The sequence below is a fragment of the Pelodiscus sinensis genome, chromosome 10, assembly GCF_049634645.1.
Source record: "Pelodiscus sinensis isolate JC-2024 chromosome 10, ASM4963464v1, whole genome shotgun sequence".
In the NCBI taxonomy this organism is placed as follows: Eukaryota; Metazoa; Chordata; order Testudines; family Trionychidae; genus Pelodiscus; species Pelodiscus sinensis.
Window position 1 is genome coordinate 32751234 of NC_134720.1, and position 15348 is coordinate 32766581.

At 44.7% G+C, this 15348-nt stretch overlaps 1 protein-coding gene across 6 annotated transcripts in view; it reads right to left on the reverse strand.

The window, feature by feature from the left end:
* Positions 1–15348, reverse strand: part of IFT80 (intraflagellar transport 80) — a 156124-nt gene that overhangs the window by 87847 nt on the left and 52929 nt on the right. The window lies entirely within an intron of this gene.

A 15348-nucleotide genomic window follows, 5' to 3' on the forward strand; every position in this document is an offset into this window, starting at 1 on the left:
GAGTCTTCCACTACTAGCACACCTCCTGACAGTTGTCCTGCCCAGGATTTGAGTCAAGAAAACCGCTGAAGAGACCTGCACTCTGGTCAAATGGGCTCTCATTATTGGCAGCAGTGGGGTGTCAGCGAGGCCATAGCAGCTGTGGGTGCATGAGGTGTTCCAGTTTGAAATTTTCTGGGGGGAGATCAGCTGGCCCCTCATACGCTCTGCCATATTGACAAACAGGTAGATTTCCAGAATGGCTTAGTCCAATATAGGTAAAAGGCCAGAGCTGTATCCCATGCAATATGTGAAGGCATCTCTGGAGCTTGGGACACAAGACTATCAGGAAGATGTCGTGGCCCATGGGGAAAGTGTCCACCATCTTAGGAAGAAAGGCTGTACCTTGTCCTAATAGAAGAAAGTGTACAGTGGCCATTCTGTCATAGAAGAAGACTATGTGAACCTAGACTGGGGGGACGAAAGATGTAAATAGCCACCTGGAGTACCCTGAACAAGAAATGCTCTAGGTTCTGGTTCTTCAGGTGAAGCAGATAATTCAGGACCGATTGGATTGGAGCATCCAACAAGGAGATGCCACAATCAGCTATCCAATGTGAAAAATATGTCAGGTATTTTGTCAGGTAATTCTGACTGGTCAAAGGTTTCCTGCTCTTGAGGAGGACCTAGCAGATGTTTGAATATGTTTGTTACTTGGGATTCAGCCATGCAGTATCTACACTGAGATGGAAAAACATGAGTTTGGGGTTCAGGAGGTGACCGTGGTCCTAAGATGGCTGGTCCAGCAGCGGCCACAGAGAGAGCCCCTCCAGACTCTACAGAGTACAATATACCAATGTTGCCAGGGCCAAAGTGGTTGGTCATAATGACCGCAGCCTTGTTCCTCTGGATTGTCTGTAGGACACTGTTGATTAACAGGATTGGGGTAAATGCATATAGTATATCTGAACATGACAAAAGGGAGGTGTTGGATAGGCAGCATGGGCCCAAGCCTTGTCTGGAATAGAACTAAGGGCATCAGTGATTATGCCTGGTTACAGACAGATCCACTTGGGAAGCATCCCATTTTTGTGAACATGGCACACAATGACTGCACCTGGGATCTGGAGCTTCCTTTGACCAGTCAGTTGTTCAGATATGGGAAGATATGGACACCTTGATGCCAGAGGTAAATCACCAATAACAACAAGCATTTGGTGAAAGCCCTGGGAGTTGTCGATAAGGCAAATGGAAGGAGCACAGACTGATAGCGCTGTTTACCTATCATAAAGTGAAGGAAGTGCCTGTGGCTCTTGAAGATGGAAATATGGATGTACATGTCCTGAATATCAAGGAAAGTATTCTAGTCTCTGGGATCCAGAGAGGGGACAAATGAGGAAGGTTCAGCAGGGCTGCCATTTCCCGGTCTGACTCCCAGCAGTCGCATGCCAGGGAGTAGTCTCTGGACTCTTCCCTTGACAGAGTCTGGTGCTGTTGGAATTGGGACCCAGTAACACTAATTGCAGGCTTATCCCCTAGAGTGGGGAGTTATGGAGGCCTGGGTGGCTGTCACCAGGAGAGTCATTTTCTCTTGTGCAGTTCACAGGCACACCAGTATGGAGAGCACCTCCTGTGGCTCAGGAGTCCGCCTATGTCCAGAAAGGCAGGCGGGGAACAAGTTGGGGTTCTCCATTCTACCTGAGCTGGACTGAGAGCTGCCCGATGTGGGTCAATACCTGCCTATAGATTTATCCTGCTGTTTTCAGGATGAGGTTACAGCTGTCTACTTCAGCTTCTTTGCAAGAGTCAGAGAGGGGAAGCACTGCTGGATGGGGGCCAATACTGCAGGGGCACTGAGCACCAAGGCAGATCAATATACCAGTGCCAGAGTGTGGGCTGACTCCGTAAGGAGGGCACAAAGTCAAATGTCCTGCCTGCTCCTTTTAGATCCTTGGTTTAGAGGAATTGCAAATTTTGCATCTGTTGCTGATGTGAGCCTCAGACAGTGTAAACAACAGACAGTGTAAGCAAGCACGTACAACCACTACGGAATGGACATGAGCAAGCACTTGAAAAAGAACCATCAAGATTGGAACAAGGCTAACCAGAGAAATATCCTAATTGTATTATTATATCCCATGCCCTCCCTTCTGAAGCCTCATAATTTGTCAGTACTTGTCATATATTTAAAAATCAGACTGTAAATCATAATGGGTAAGGACTTAATTAGTCCATAAAGTATGATGTATAAAAATGTGATTAAAAAACAGTAACAGTTCAATTTTCACAACCATTTAACTGTTGGCCTTTGATAAGACTGCTTTCAAGGGTGCCATTTAAAGCTAAAAGTAACATGGACACTTAAATACTTGAAATTGAATTAAGATCAATAATTCATTCCGCATAAGCCAACGTACAGCAGTCACATGACAACTACTTTCATCTACTACTAATCTGGTGGAGTGAACCACAGACCTATTCATGAAAAGCTCTGTATTCCATTATTACTAATATCCTGGTGCACCTGCATTGATCTTTATCAAATGTTTAAACATATTTCGAGGCTGCAATCAGCTACAGTGCATTTAACTAAAACTCAGTTTTACCAAACAGAAAAATGAAAGAATGCCACATTTGCTTTTGAAAGCTGAATTGGTAAATGGACTAATTATTTCACCACTGATTCCCCCTCCCCCCTGAAGTTTGAAGGAAGGTCCATTATTCTACTTCTTCATGTTTCTGACCCAGAATCTGAGAGATTCACTTTTACCTCAGGATTGTACCTGAATTTTTATTTACATCTAAGTATCAAATTATCAAATAAAATAAGACAATGTGAGCAAAACAAGATAGCATGATTGTTAAAATGTAACTTAACTGTTCATACTAGCACTCCCACCTTTTTTCCATGAGTAACAGTGCAAAACTGTGAAAGTGAAGAAAGAAGGGTGAAATTTTCAAAAGAATTTTAGGCATTGAGTGACTTAGAGCCTGAAGTTGCTTTTGAAAATTTTACCCATAATATCTGGAGGGTTCTTTTATATCGTAGCATTAAGCAGCCTTCAGATTTTTTTCTTCTCTACAAAAAATGCTTTTACCCCTGCATTTCCCTGCTCCATTTCTGCTGCTCTTCCTCAGTGTTTGAATAGAAATGCTGTCCAATAAATCCTTCTGCTGCAAGTCTGATAGTAAAGCGGTGGAGTAGTATCAGAAAGACCCATAACTTAGAGAAATGTACCTAAAATGACATTTTTATGTTTAGTGAATAGGAAAGAAATGGAGAGGCAAAGAAAGTCCCTGCTTCCCTTCCCGCCTACCTGGGCCACTAGTGGGCCTCTTAACACTCCAAGAGTAGGGGTATGGACTGGTGTCCTAGTCCCTGGAAAGAAAAGTGTGGAACCCACCATACCAGCATTGGCCAATTTGCCACAAGTGAAACTGCCAAAGGATCAAAGAATGACAAAAAAGATTATCAAGGATATGGAACAGCTTTTGTACAAGGAGAGAGTAAAAATACTGTGGCTGTCAGCTCAGAAAAGAAACAACTAAGGGGAGAGGATATGATAAAGGTCTATACAGCCAGAAATAGCATAGGGGAAAGTCCTATTTATCCTTTCACACAATACAAAATCCAGGGGTTCCCTGGATAAAATTAATAGGCAGTAGGGTTTAAAACAAGTACTGTAGTACTACTTTTTCACACAATACACAATTAACATATGGAACTCATTGTCATGGAATGTTGTGGTGGACACATGTATACTAGGTTGAAGAAAGAAATAGATAATCTCATAAATATAGGGTCATCAATGACTATTAGCCAAGACTGTCAGAGAGGTAACTTCATACTCAGGAGAATCTTAAACCTCTGGCTTCCAGAAGCCAGGAGGGGAAGACAAGAATGGGATCACTCCAAATGCCCCGTTGTATACACTCTCCCTTAAGCACTTGTACTGGCCATTTTTAGAGTCAGGATGCTGGACTAGGTAGATATTATATCAGTTATGATAAACTGAATGATCAAATTTAACACAATGAACATACTATAATTACTTACTGAATGTTTTAATTAGTTTAAGCTAACAAGTGCCCAATCAAGTCTGTGCGAACAGAGTCAGGTTTTAATCAATTTACAATATTCTACTGGGACCTGATTCTGTAAATCGGAATCCATGGCTTGCTGGATCTAGCCCTAGATCAAACACAAACTGAAAGCAGGAGTAAAAGAAAGATTGAGTGTCATTCACTGGCACCCAATTCTACTCTCAGACACACATGTAGCTCTCAACAAAGTCAATGGAAGTAGAACATGCATATCTCAGAGCAGAATTTGGCTCTTGCTTTGCAAGCTTTGTAACCCTGAATATATTTGACTTGAAAACATACAAACATGAAAAAGTGACATCTGACATTTTTGCATGATAACAGTTAAGAAACAGGGAATATTAGTATAAATTGCAAACTAATTTATAAAAATAGATGTCAAAAGGATTGTTGGCTTATCTTACTTTTTGCACTATAAACGTGAAAAACATTATATTTGAGCTATGAACTTCCTTAAAACAACTGAAATACATTTTTTTTTGCCTCCACTCCTGTGGTTTAAAATGCCTTCGGCAGGTTGAAAGGATTTAGATAATTTGTTTGAGAGAGAGATAAGGGTCTGACATTTAACCCAACCCCAGGTGCATGTGGTTTCTTTAAAAATGTCAAAAGATCACATGATCTCAATGTACAAAGTCTGAAAAACAAAACTTAGTTGGGTGTCTTAACTGAAATAGACTACAAATGCAAGAAATTCCAAATATAAAATCAGCAACATTTTATAGAAATTAGAAAGGGAAATATTTTAAGAAATATTTATAAAAATAATTGTGCAGCTCGTCTCACTAGCACTTTTACACAGTATTGTTTTAAGGTAAGTTTTAAATATCCAGAAGTTCAAAGCTTAGTTTACAAAGCCAAACTCAAAAGTAGGTCTTTCTGTATGGCCCCAGTTCAGCAAAGTACTTCAGCATGCAAGTAGTCTGACTTCATTAGATTTGCTTCCTTGGCTTAACCTAGGCATGGGTTAAGTACTTTGCTGAAGGACAGTTTGTAACAGTATAAATCAGGGGATCTGTATACATAAAATATACTAGAACATATGTTAAAAACATTTTATTACAGTAGTCACATATTACACTTTTGTCTTATTTCATGTGTGAAAATTTGCATGAAAATAATGGCAAAATATGGTTCTGTCATTAAGTTACACCATATTTTTATATACCTCCTTTCCAGAGTACGGTTAATAATATATAGAAACATCGCAATTTCAGGAGTGGTGAGAGAAATGGGATAAAAACATTCAAAATTTAAAAAGTACCTAGGTAAGAAAAGCTGGTTATATGCTTACTCTTCTCTGAAATGGAAAGAGACTGAAATATAATACAAAGTCACTTGTAATAAGCCTTCACTGGGTTCTGCTCTCTAACTATACTTTAAAAATTTATGAAGCTCCTAGGTAGTAATAATATAATTTTGGTATTTCTTAAGGGAAAAATACAAATTATATTTCACATTTTTTCCTCCAGCTTCACATTTCAGCTGAAGTCCTGGTTGCGAGTGAATCTCCAATTCCAGCAGTCGTTTATTCCCCCCACCTCCATCCAAAGAATAGTGCCTCTGCTTTTGAGAATAGTTCCTAAGACCCACCAACTGGCTCTTCCTCCGTGCCAGACAGTGAGGCTGTGTCTACATTGGCATGATTTTGCGCAAAAGTACTAGCTTTTGTGCAAAAACATGCTGCCTGTCTACACTGGCGGGGAGTTCTTGTGCAAGAACACTGACGTTCTAATGTGTGAAATCAGTGCTTCTTGCGCAAGAACTATGATACTCCTGCTCAGGAATAAGCCCTCTTGCTCAACTGTTCTTGCGCAAGAGGCCAGTGTAGATAGGCAACATGAATTTCTTGCGCAAGAAAGCCCGATGGCTAAAATGGCCATCGGAGCTTTCTTGCGCAAGAGAGCATCTATACTGGCATGGATGCTTTTGCGCAAAAGCACATGCCAGTGTAGACACTCTCTTGCACAAATACTTTAATGCAAAAACTTTTCCGTTAAAAGTATTTGCGCAAAATCTTGCCAATGTAGACGTAGCCTGAGGGTATGTCTACAAAACAGCGTTATTTCAGAATAATGTAAGTTATTCTCAAATAATATAGTGCACGTCTACACAGCAAGCCGTTATTTCAAAATAATGGCACACTGGAGGACTTCTTACTCTGACTCCTGTAACCCTCATTTCACAAGGAGTAAGGGAAGTTGAATGAAGAGTGTTCTTCCTTCGACTTCATGCTGTACAGACAGCACCAAAAGCTGAATTAAGCTATTTCAGCTTCAGCTACATATTTGACCTAGCTAAAGTTGCATAGCTTAATTAGAGTTTTTCCCTGCTGCATAGACATGCCCTGAGAGTTTGGGGAAGGAGATAGTAGCTCTCACAAATCAGTCACTCCAGCCCTCACCCTAGAACATAAAATGATCTTACATCATGGGCTAGAGTCAGAAAATAAGTGAATATAGGGAAAGGGATAAACTGGTAAAAAATACTTTATTTTCCCCAATAAAATAATAATAAATTATAGTGTATCTGGGATTAAAATTAGCCTAACCTCTTTTTAAACATCATCATTATTTTATGGTTGTAATTTACTAATATCTAGAATTTGGTCTAACAGTTTGAGTTTTTTTACTTTCTGGGCAAGGCTCGCCTGTTACCTCTTACTTTTGAGAAAGGAGAAGATGAAGGAAGTTACAAAGAGGTGTTGGGGGAAGGGAAGGAGGGGTGAGCAACTGTTCATTCTTGCTATAAGGGTGAAGAGTAGAAAAGTCCACACATTGTATCACGGGTTTATTTGTAAGTTTTGTTTCTGACATACATGTATCCAGGTTAAACTAGATGATAACATTTTTTATATTTTCCATAATCAAAATATATTTTACAATCAATAATATGCTGGAGGAACTGAGGGAAAAAAATAAAACCACTTTTTAATATTAAGGCCACAATAAAGTCTTCTCTTCGGGGTCAAACCGCAATTACATTTTGGGTAATGCTGTTAAAAAATTAATATTTTTATACTGGGAAAATATTGTAACTGGAATTCTTCAGGATGTGTGGCCCCAGCTGTATTCCATGAGAAGTATACATGCATTCCAGGCATCTAAGCTAGATAATTTTAGCAAACAGTGTCTAATTAACTGTGCCTTTGCTTTTCTCATGCTCTGTGCTGAAAGTATAAAAGGGGACAGATTGATGCCTCTCTTGTTCTTCCTCTTACCATGAATCAGAGCTTATCTGAAGCAGAAGGGAAGGAGGGCAGGTAATGGACTACAACTAGGGACCACATATCATGAGGAATTCCAGTTATGAAGGACGAGTAACTTTCTTTTCTTGTACAAGTATGGCCCCAGTGGGTGTGTCTACCCTACACGCTTCTTTTGAAACAAGCTATTTCAGAATAATAACTCCCAAAATATCTATTTTAAAACAGTGCATCCACACTACAAATGCCCATTGAAATAGTGCAGAGCTATTGAATTAGCACATCCACACTGATTGGAAGCTGAATCGCATTTAAGGCCCCCCAGAAGCAGTCCGGGAAGGGCATCAGGACAGTAGTCACTCCTAGAGCTGCTGCCTGAGGCTATCAGAGGCTCTTGCTTAAAGGGACTCCCCTCTACAGCTGTATCTCAGGTTCTTCACCTTTGCCTACCTCCTTGAGGGACAGCAAACTCATCTTACTGCATGCTCTGGTTGACCTTACAGACATGGAACCAGACCTCCTACAAAGCACTTAATGGCTGTTAGACCTCATGCTGCACGCTCCTCCTGGTGCAGTTACTGCAGGCTGCCCATGTGGCACTGAAGGACCAGGATACGCAGTTCACTGCAGGGCAGCTTCTCACCTTGTTCTACCTGTTGCTCATGCAGCACAATCTTTCCCACCCTTCCCTACACACCATGCACCGCTACTTCTGGCGCTGGGACACCAGTTCCAACTGGTGGGACCACATGTGATGGAGCGGTGGGATAACCAGCAATGCCCCCAGAACTTTCACATGCGGAAGGACACCTTCCTGGAGATGTGTGAGTGGCTTACCCCTTCCCCCTGGCAACAGAACATTCACACATGACCCATCATTCCCCTCCAGAAACAGGTCACCATCGCTATTTGGAAGCTCGACATACCGGATAGCTATCACTCTATTAGAAACCAGTTCAGTGTGGGGAGATAGATCGTCGGGGCTGTGCTCATGCAGGTTTGACTCTCGTATTATTATGTTAGGAGGGTAGTGAACTACTGGAATGGAGTTTCCAGGGGGTGGAGGGACTCTCTCTTCCAGGACATTTTGCAATCTGCCTTCACAAGGCCCTGCAGGGATGGGGTAAGTTCGAGTTGCTCCTGCTGTGGACGAAGGGGCTTGGGCTCGAGGAATTCCCAAGGGCTCTGGCAACTCTGTGATTCTCTGTTTGTATATTTCTACAGGTGGTAAGAGCTATCAACACCATCCTGCTGCATAGTGTCGTGGACCATCCTGTGTGACGTGGACCCCATCATCGCCAGCTTTGCTGCCATGGGCTTCCCCAACATTGACGGCACCCATATCCCCATCTGGGCCCCCAACCAGGCCTCCAATTACATCAACTTGAAGGGGTACTTTTCAATGGTCCTGCAGGCCCTTGTGGACCACTGAGACCAGTTCACCAACATCAGTGTTGAGTGGTCAGGGAAGGCACATGACACCAGTGTCTTCAGGAACTCCAGCCTTTTCCAGAAGATGCATGCTGGCACTTTTTCCCAACCGCACCATCAGGATCGGGGACTTGAACATGCTGACTATGTCTATGCTGCAGCCTTCCTTGTGGAAAAGCTTATGCAAATGAAGCTTGGCGTGGAGTATTCCACGCTTCATTTGCATAATTAATAAGCAGCTGCTTTTGCGCAAGAGGCTTTAGCACAAAAAAGAGTAGCATAGATGGCTCCTTTTCGAGCAAAACCCCCTTCTTGTGCAAGGGCTCTAGAACGCAAGAGGGGGTTTTTGCGCAAAAAGGAGCCATCTACACGGCTTTTTTGCACAAAAGCCTCTTGCGCAAATGAAGCACGGCCGATATTCCACGCCGAGCTTCACTTGCATAAGCTTTTCTGCAAGAAGGCTATAGTGTAGATGTAGCCCAAGAGGTGCATTGTGGGGGATGCAACCTACCCTTGGCTCCCATGGCTGATGAAGCCCTGCACGGGACACCTGGACCCCCAGAAGGAATGTTTCAACAGCAGGCTCAGCAGGGCCTGGATCACTGTAGAGGGCACCTTCGGCTGTTTGAAGGGGAGGACCCGCTGTGTCCTCACCTGGAGGGATCTTGGTGAGCAGAACGTCCCCCAAGTGGTGGTGGCCTGCTGTGTCCTACAGAACTTGAGTGAGAACATGAGGGAGACGTTCTTGCCAGGGTGGGAGGCATAGGCAGAGCAGCTCACAAGGGTCTCTGAGCAGTCGCACATTGCTGCCATCCAGAAGTCCCATCAGGGAGCTACGCACATTCGGGAGGCCCTGAGGGAGAGTTTCAGCCAAGGCCAGATGTGACACCCTCCCCAGAAGGGTCCTCCAGCATTGCCTCCTGTGCCTTTTCTCCCACACTCCTCCCTTCCCACCTTTACCTCCCCCATCCATCCCCTAAAGAAACAATAAACCAGACTTTATGTTCTGAAAGAATAAACTGTTTTCTTTATTTGGGATATATATAACTGGGGAGAGATGGGAACAAGAACCTGGGAGGGGGGAGGAGAGAAGAGATAGGGGGATGTGGGGCACAGTGATGGGGCTGGGACTGGTGCCTGCATCGGGTGGTCCCACCATCTCATATGTGAGGGTCCTCAGTGGCCAAAGTGGATGCTAGGAGGAGAAGCTGGGGGGAGGGGAGAGGGAAGAAGCAGGAGCATCTTAGAAAGGAGTGGGTATGCGGTGGCAGCTGCTGGACTGCTCAATGGCGGCAAGCAGACGGTCGATGGTGGTGATATATATAGGGCACGTGCTCTGGGCCTGCTGCAACAACTCCTTACAGGCAGTGCAGCACAGCTCTAAGTCAGCATCCAACCTCCGGTCCTGCCATTCCAGAGACTGCTGTAGGGCACAAAGGCAGGCAGTATGTTTCCGCTCAAGGTCTTCCTAGGGTTGCTGGCACTTGCAGGTCTCGCAGAATTGGGAGGCTGGCATGGGAGGTGTGACTTGCACCCCACTCACAGCTGATCCAGCTGTGAAGGAAAACAAAAAAGTCAGTCATCCCCGGAGACACGATGCATGAAACCTAGCCTTAATGTGTTAGGTGACACTGAAAGGTCTCGGTTCAGATGAAGGCGATGTTCTTTAAGAACGGCCAGCTATGACCTAGACAGTGGGCATTTTCCTGCAGGGGCACAGGGAGCCTTGCTACCACTTATGCCCCAGGAACCAGCAGACATAGGAAGGTGCTGGCCAGGCCAGGAGCCTGTGGGTGGGAGGGGAGGACAGGGTGGCTCACCTTTCCTCTGTGGTGTGCACATGCTGGATCTGGCAGTGGATGCCTCCCAAAGGGAGAGGATTTCTATCCCTAGCCACTGGAGGAGAGGGGTGGAGGGTGCTGAGAGAGGTGTGTATGAGCAGCAAATGCCATCGGGCTGAATCTGGTGCTTGAGAGGGCGCGGAGACGGACGTCAACTCCAGGAGGCCCTGTATCGTGGAGGGGACAGACGCCTGAGTAAATGCCACATGGCTGCGTGGGTACGGCACCAGTACCGCCAAGTGGGGGGGCTGGCAAGGAGCTGAGCTGCACCAAAGATCGAGCGCGGCCCAAAACTTACCGGGACTGGCGAACCGGCATCGAGAAAGGTGCCGTGATAGCAATCGGTACTGACCCCACATGGGGTGGTCCCGACGCATGGGTTGCCTTAGCATGCAGACCTGGGCCATGCTTGGGCGAAGTCGTAAGCAGTAGAGCCCCTAGCGAGGGGGATCTCGACCCTTCCGTCTCAACCGACGATGGAGGGGAGGTCGTGAGATTAATGAGGTCCTGTGCCGCTTCAAAAGTGTCCGGCATGGATGGTCGGTGCGAAGGGAGGCGACCGGGGCTATCGGGGTCTCCCCGCCGACTGCGGTGGGCCACAGGCGATGTGTGCACCGGTGAGCCGGCATCGCCGTGCCTGACCGAGGCCGACTTCTTTGCCGGGGACCGTCCATGGGACTTATTCACCCTCTTGGATGGGGGAGAATGAGACCGGTGCCGAGACTTCGACACCGACGCACGGTGCCGGCGAGGGGCCTCACGCGTGGAAGGCGGTGCACTGCGCACCGTAGGCTGTTCCGGCGGCACCGGTTGTAGCGCTGTCTCCATGAGGAGAAGCTTTAGGTGGGAAACTCTTTCTTTCCTCGTGCGGGGCTTAAAAGGAGCTCATGAGGGATCAGATGGCCTGCCTGCAGTCCCTCAAACAGAATCTCGAAGACAAGCACCATGAGAAGGCCACCCACAAGGAGGAGCACCAGGTTGACTGGGAGCAGAGAAAGGCTGCCTGGCACAAGCTGGTGCACCAGTACAACACCATGTTTTCTACCCTCACCTTGGAGCTCATAACATGGTGCATGAAGTGGGCCACCAGCCACCTCTCTGCCCACTCCATGGCTTCCCCTCCATGGCTCCCCAGGGGCTGTTAGGGCCCCAAAACTTGGGGTGGTGGGATCTCTGCCCTACTCTGGCAGAGAAATAATAGAATCATAGAATAATAGGACTGGAAGGGACCTCAAGAGGTCATCGAGTCCAGCCCCCCACCCTCAAGGCAGGACCAAGCTCCACCTACACCATCCCTGACAGATGTCTATCTAACCTGTTCTTAAATATCTCCAGAGAGGGAGATTCCACCACCTCCCATGGCAATTTATTCCAATATTTGACCACCCTGACAGTTAGGAATTTTTTCCTAATGTCCAATCTAAACCTCCCCTGCTGCACTTTAAGCCCATTACTCCTTGTCCTGTCCTCAGAAACCAAGAGGAACAAATTTTCTCCTTCCTCCTTGTGACACCCTTTTAGATATTTGAAAACCGCTATCATGTCCCCCCTTAATCTTCTTTTTTCCAAACTAAACAAGCCCAGTTCATGAAGCCTGGCTTCATAGGTCATGTTCTCTAAACCTTTAATCAGTCTTGTCGCTCTTCTCTGTACCCTTTCCAATTTCTCCACATCTTTCTTGAAATGTGGCGCCCAGAACTGGACACAGTACTCCAGCTGAGGCCTAACTAGTGCAGAGTAGAGCGGCAGAATGACTTCACGAGTTTTGCTTACAACACACCTGTTGATACAACCTAGAATCATATTTGCTTTTTTGGCAACAGCATCACACTGTTGACTCATATTCAACTTGTGGTCCACTATGACCCCTAGATGACTTTCCGCCATGCTCCTTCCTAGACAGTCGCTTCCCATCTTGTATGTATGGAACTGATTGTTCCTTCCTAAGTGGAGCACTTTGCATTTCTCTTTATTAAACCTCATCTGACCATTTCTCTAACTTGCTACGGTCATTTTGAATTATGTCCCTATCCTCCAAAGAAGTTGCAACCCCACCCAGTTTGGTATCATCTGCAAACTTAATAAGCGTACTCTCTATCCCAATATCTACATCACTGATGAAGATATTGAACAGTACGGGTCCCAAAACAGACCCTTGAGGAACTCCACTTGTTATCCCTTTCCAGCAGGATTTAGAACCGTTAACAACAACTCTCTGACTACGGTTATCCAGCCAATTATGCACCCACCTTATCGTGGCCCTATCTAAGTTATATTTGCCTAGTTTATCAATAAGAATATCATGCGAGACCATATCAAATGCCTTACTAAAGTCTAGGTATATGACATCCACCGCTTCTCCCTTATCCACAAGGCGTGTTAATCCTATCAAAGAAAGCTATCAGATTAGTTTGGCATGACTTGTTCTTCACAAACCCATGCTGGCTATTCCCTATCACTTTATTACCTTCCAAGTGTTTGCATATGATTTCCTTAATTACCTGCTCCATTATCTTCCCTGGGACAGACATTAAACTGACCGGTCTGTAGTTTCCTGGGTTGTTCTTATTCCCCTTTTTATAGATGGGCACAATATTTACCCTTTTCCAGTCTTCTGGAATCTCCCCCGTCTGCCATGATTTTTCAAAGATCATAGCTAAAGGCTCAGATACCTCCTCTATCAGCTCCTTGAGTATCCTGGGATGCATTTCATCAGGACCTGGTGACTTGCTGACATCTAACTTTCCTAAGTGATTTTTAACTTGTTCTTTGTGTATCCTATCTTCTAAACTTACCCTCTCTCTGCTTGTATTCACTACGTTAGGCACACCTCCAGACTTCTCGGTGAAGACCGAAACAAAGAAGTCATTGAGCATCTCTGCCATTTCCAAGTTTCCTGTTACTGCTTCTCCCTCCTCATTAAGCAGTGGGCCTACCCTGTCCTTGGTCTTCCTCTTGCTTTTAATGTATTTATAAAAGGTCTTCTTGTTTCCCTTTATACCTGTAGCTAGTTTGAGCTCATTTTGTGCCTTTGCCTTTCTAATCTTGCCCCTGCATTCCCGTGTTGCTTGCCTATATTCATCCTTTGTTATTTGTCCTAGTTTCCATTTTTTATATGACTCCTTTTTTATTTTGAGATCATGCAAGATCTCCTTGTTAAGCCAAGCTGGTCTTTTGCCATATTTTCTGTCTTTCCTACACAGCGGAATTGTTTGCTTTTGGGCCCTTAACAACGTTCCTTTGAAATACTTCCAACTCTCCTCAGTTGTTTTTCCCTTCGGTCTTGCTTCCCATGGGACCTTACCTACAAGTTCTCTGAGCTTATCAAAATCTGCCTTCCTGAAATCCTTTACCTCAATTGTGCTGGTCTCCCTTCTACCTTTCCTTAAGATCATGAACTCTATTATTTCATGATCACTGTCCCTTATACTGTTGAGAACTTGAAAGTGGAGGACTAGTTCCTCCCTATTTGTTAAAACCAAATCCAGAACAGCTTCTCCTCTGGTAGCTTTTTCAACCTTCTGAGACAGAAAGTTGTCTCCAATGCAGTCCAGAAACTTATTGGATAGCCTGTGCCCCGCTGTATTAGTTTCCCAACATATGTCTGGATAGTTGAAGTCCCCCATCACCACCAAATCTTGGGCTTTGGATAGTTTTGTTAATTGTTTAAAAAAGGCCTCATCCACCTCTTCCACCTGGCTAGGTGGCCTGTAGTAGACTCCTAGCATGATATCACCCTTATTTTTTACCCCTTTTAGCTTAACCCAGAGACTCTCTACACAGCTATCTCCTACGTTCATCTCCACTTCAGTCCAAGTGTGTACATTTTTAATATACAAGGCAACCCCTCCTCCCTTTTTTCCCTGTCTGTCCTTCCTGAGCAAGCCATACCCTTCCATACCAACATTCCAATTAGAAACAGTAGCGACTCATTGTCTCTTCCTCTGCTCAGTGTAGGACACAGAGCCCAGGTGATGGCTTAGTTCTTTCTAAATAAAATATTAAGCAAGAACTGATATCTAAGTTATGTAGATGCTGTTTCTCCACACTTGAATGTGGTTTGGGAAAAATATAGATAAGTAAATAATCCGATTAAAGTAAAACCCAAGGCACCACTTTAGACAGAAATAATGAGCATAGTCTTAAATCAACATGTCCTTGAAGAACGGTGTACACAGACAATGTGCTATTAAGGCCTGCAGCTCACTAACTCTTCTTAAGGATGTTATAGACACAAGGAAGGCCATTTTCTGAGAGGAGAGCCGTGAACATGCTGCTATCTACTCAAACAAAGGGTCCATCAGTGCTCCCAGGACTGTATTAAGGTCCCACAATGGCACTTTTTCCTTCACCAGTGGAAAAAAAATAGCTAATACTCTTTAAAAATTGCATATGCTTTAATTTCCCTTAATTGCACAGTTAAGATCACCACCAAGTGAACCTTCAGGAAGCTCAGCAGCAGCAAATAATTCAAAATGTCCTGAACCTGTGCGAATGTTGGTTAAATTTACTTTGCCGTTGCCCAAATAAAAAACTAGGTCCAGTTTGGCAAGTAGATTGGCACTGTGGCTGGTATTCTGATACTAAGCAGAGTATGTTTAACTGCTTCAGAGCACTCAGCTCCTTTCTGTCTAGCCATGAAGCATCTATGGAGTAAGGTGCAGACTGCTCATCGCCAGATGAACTGCCTGGCCATGATGTTGAATGAGTATGTTGGGGGGTGGAGGTCAGAAAATCAATACTGCCTCAACGATGGTCGTGCAATCAGAATCCGTCTGCTATGATCTA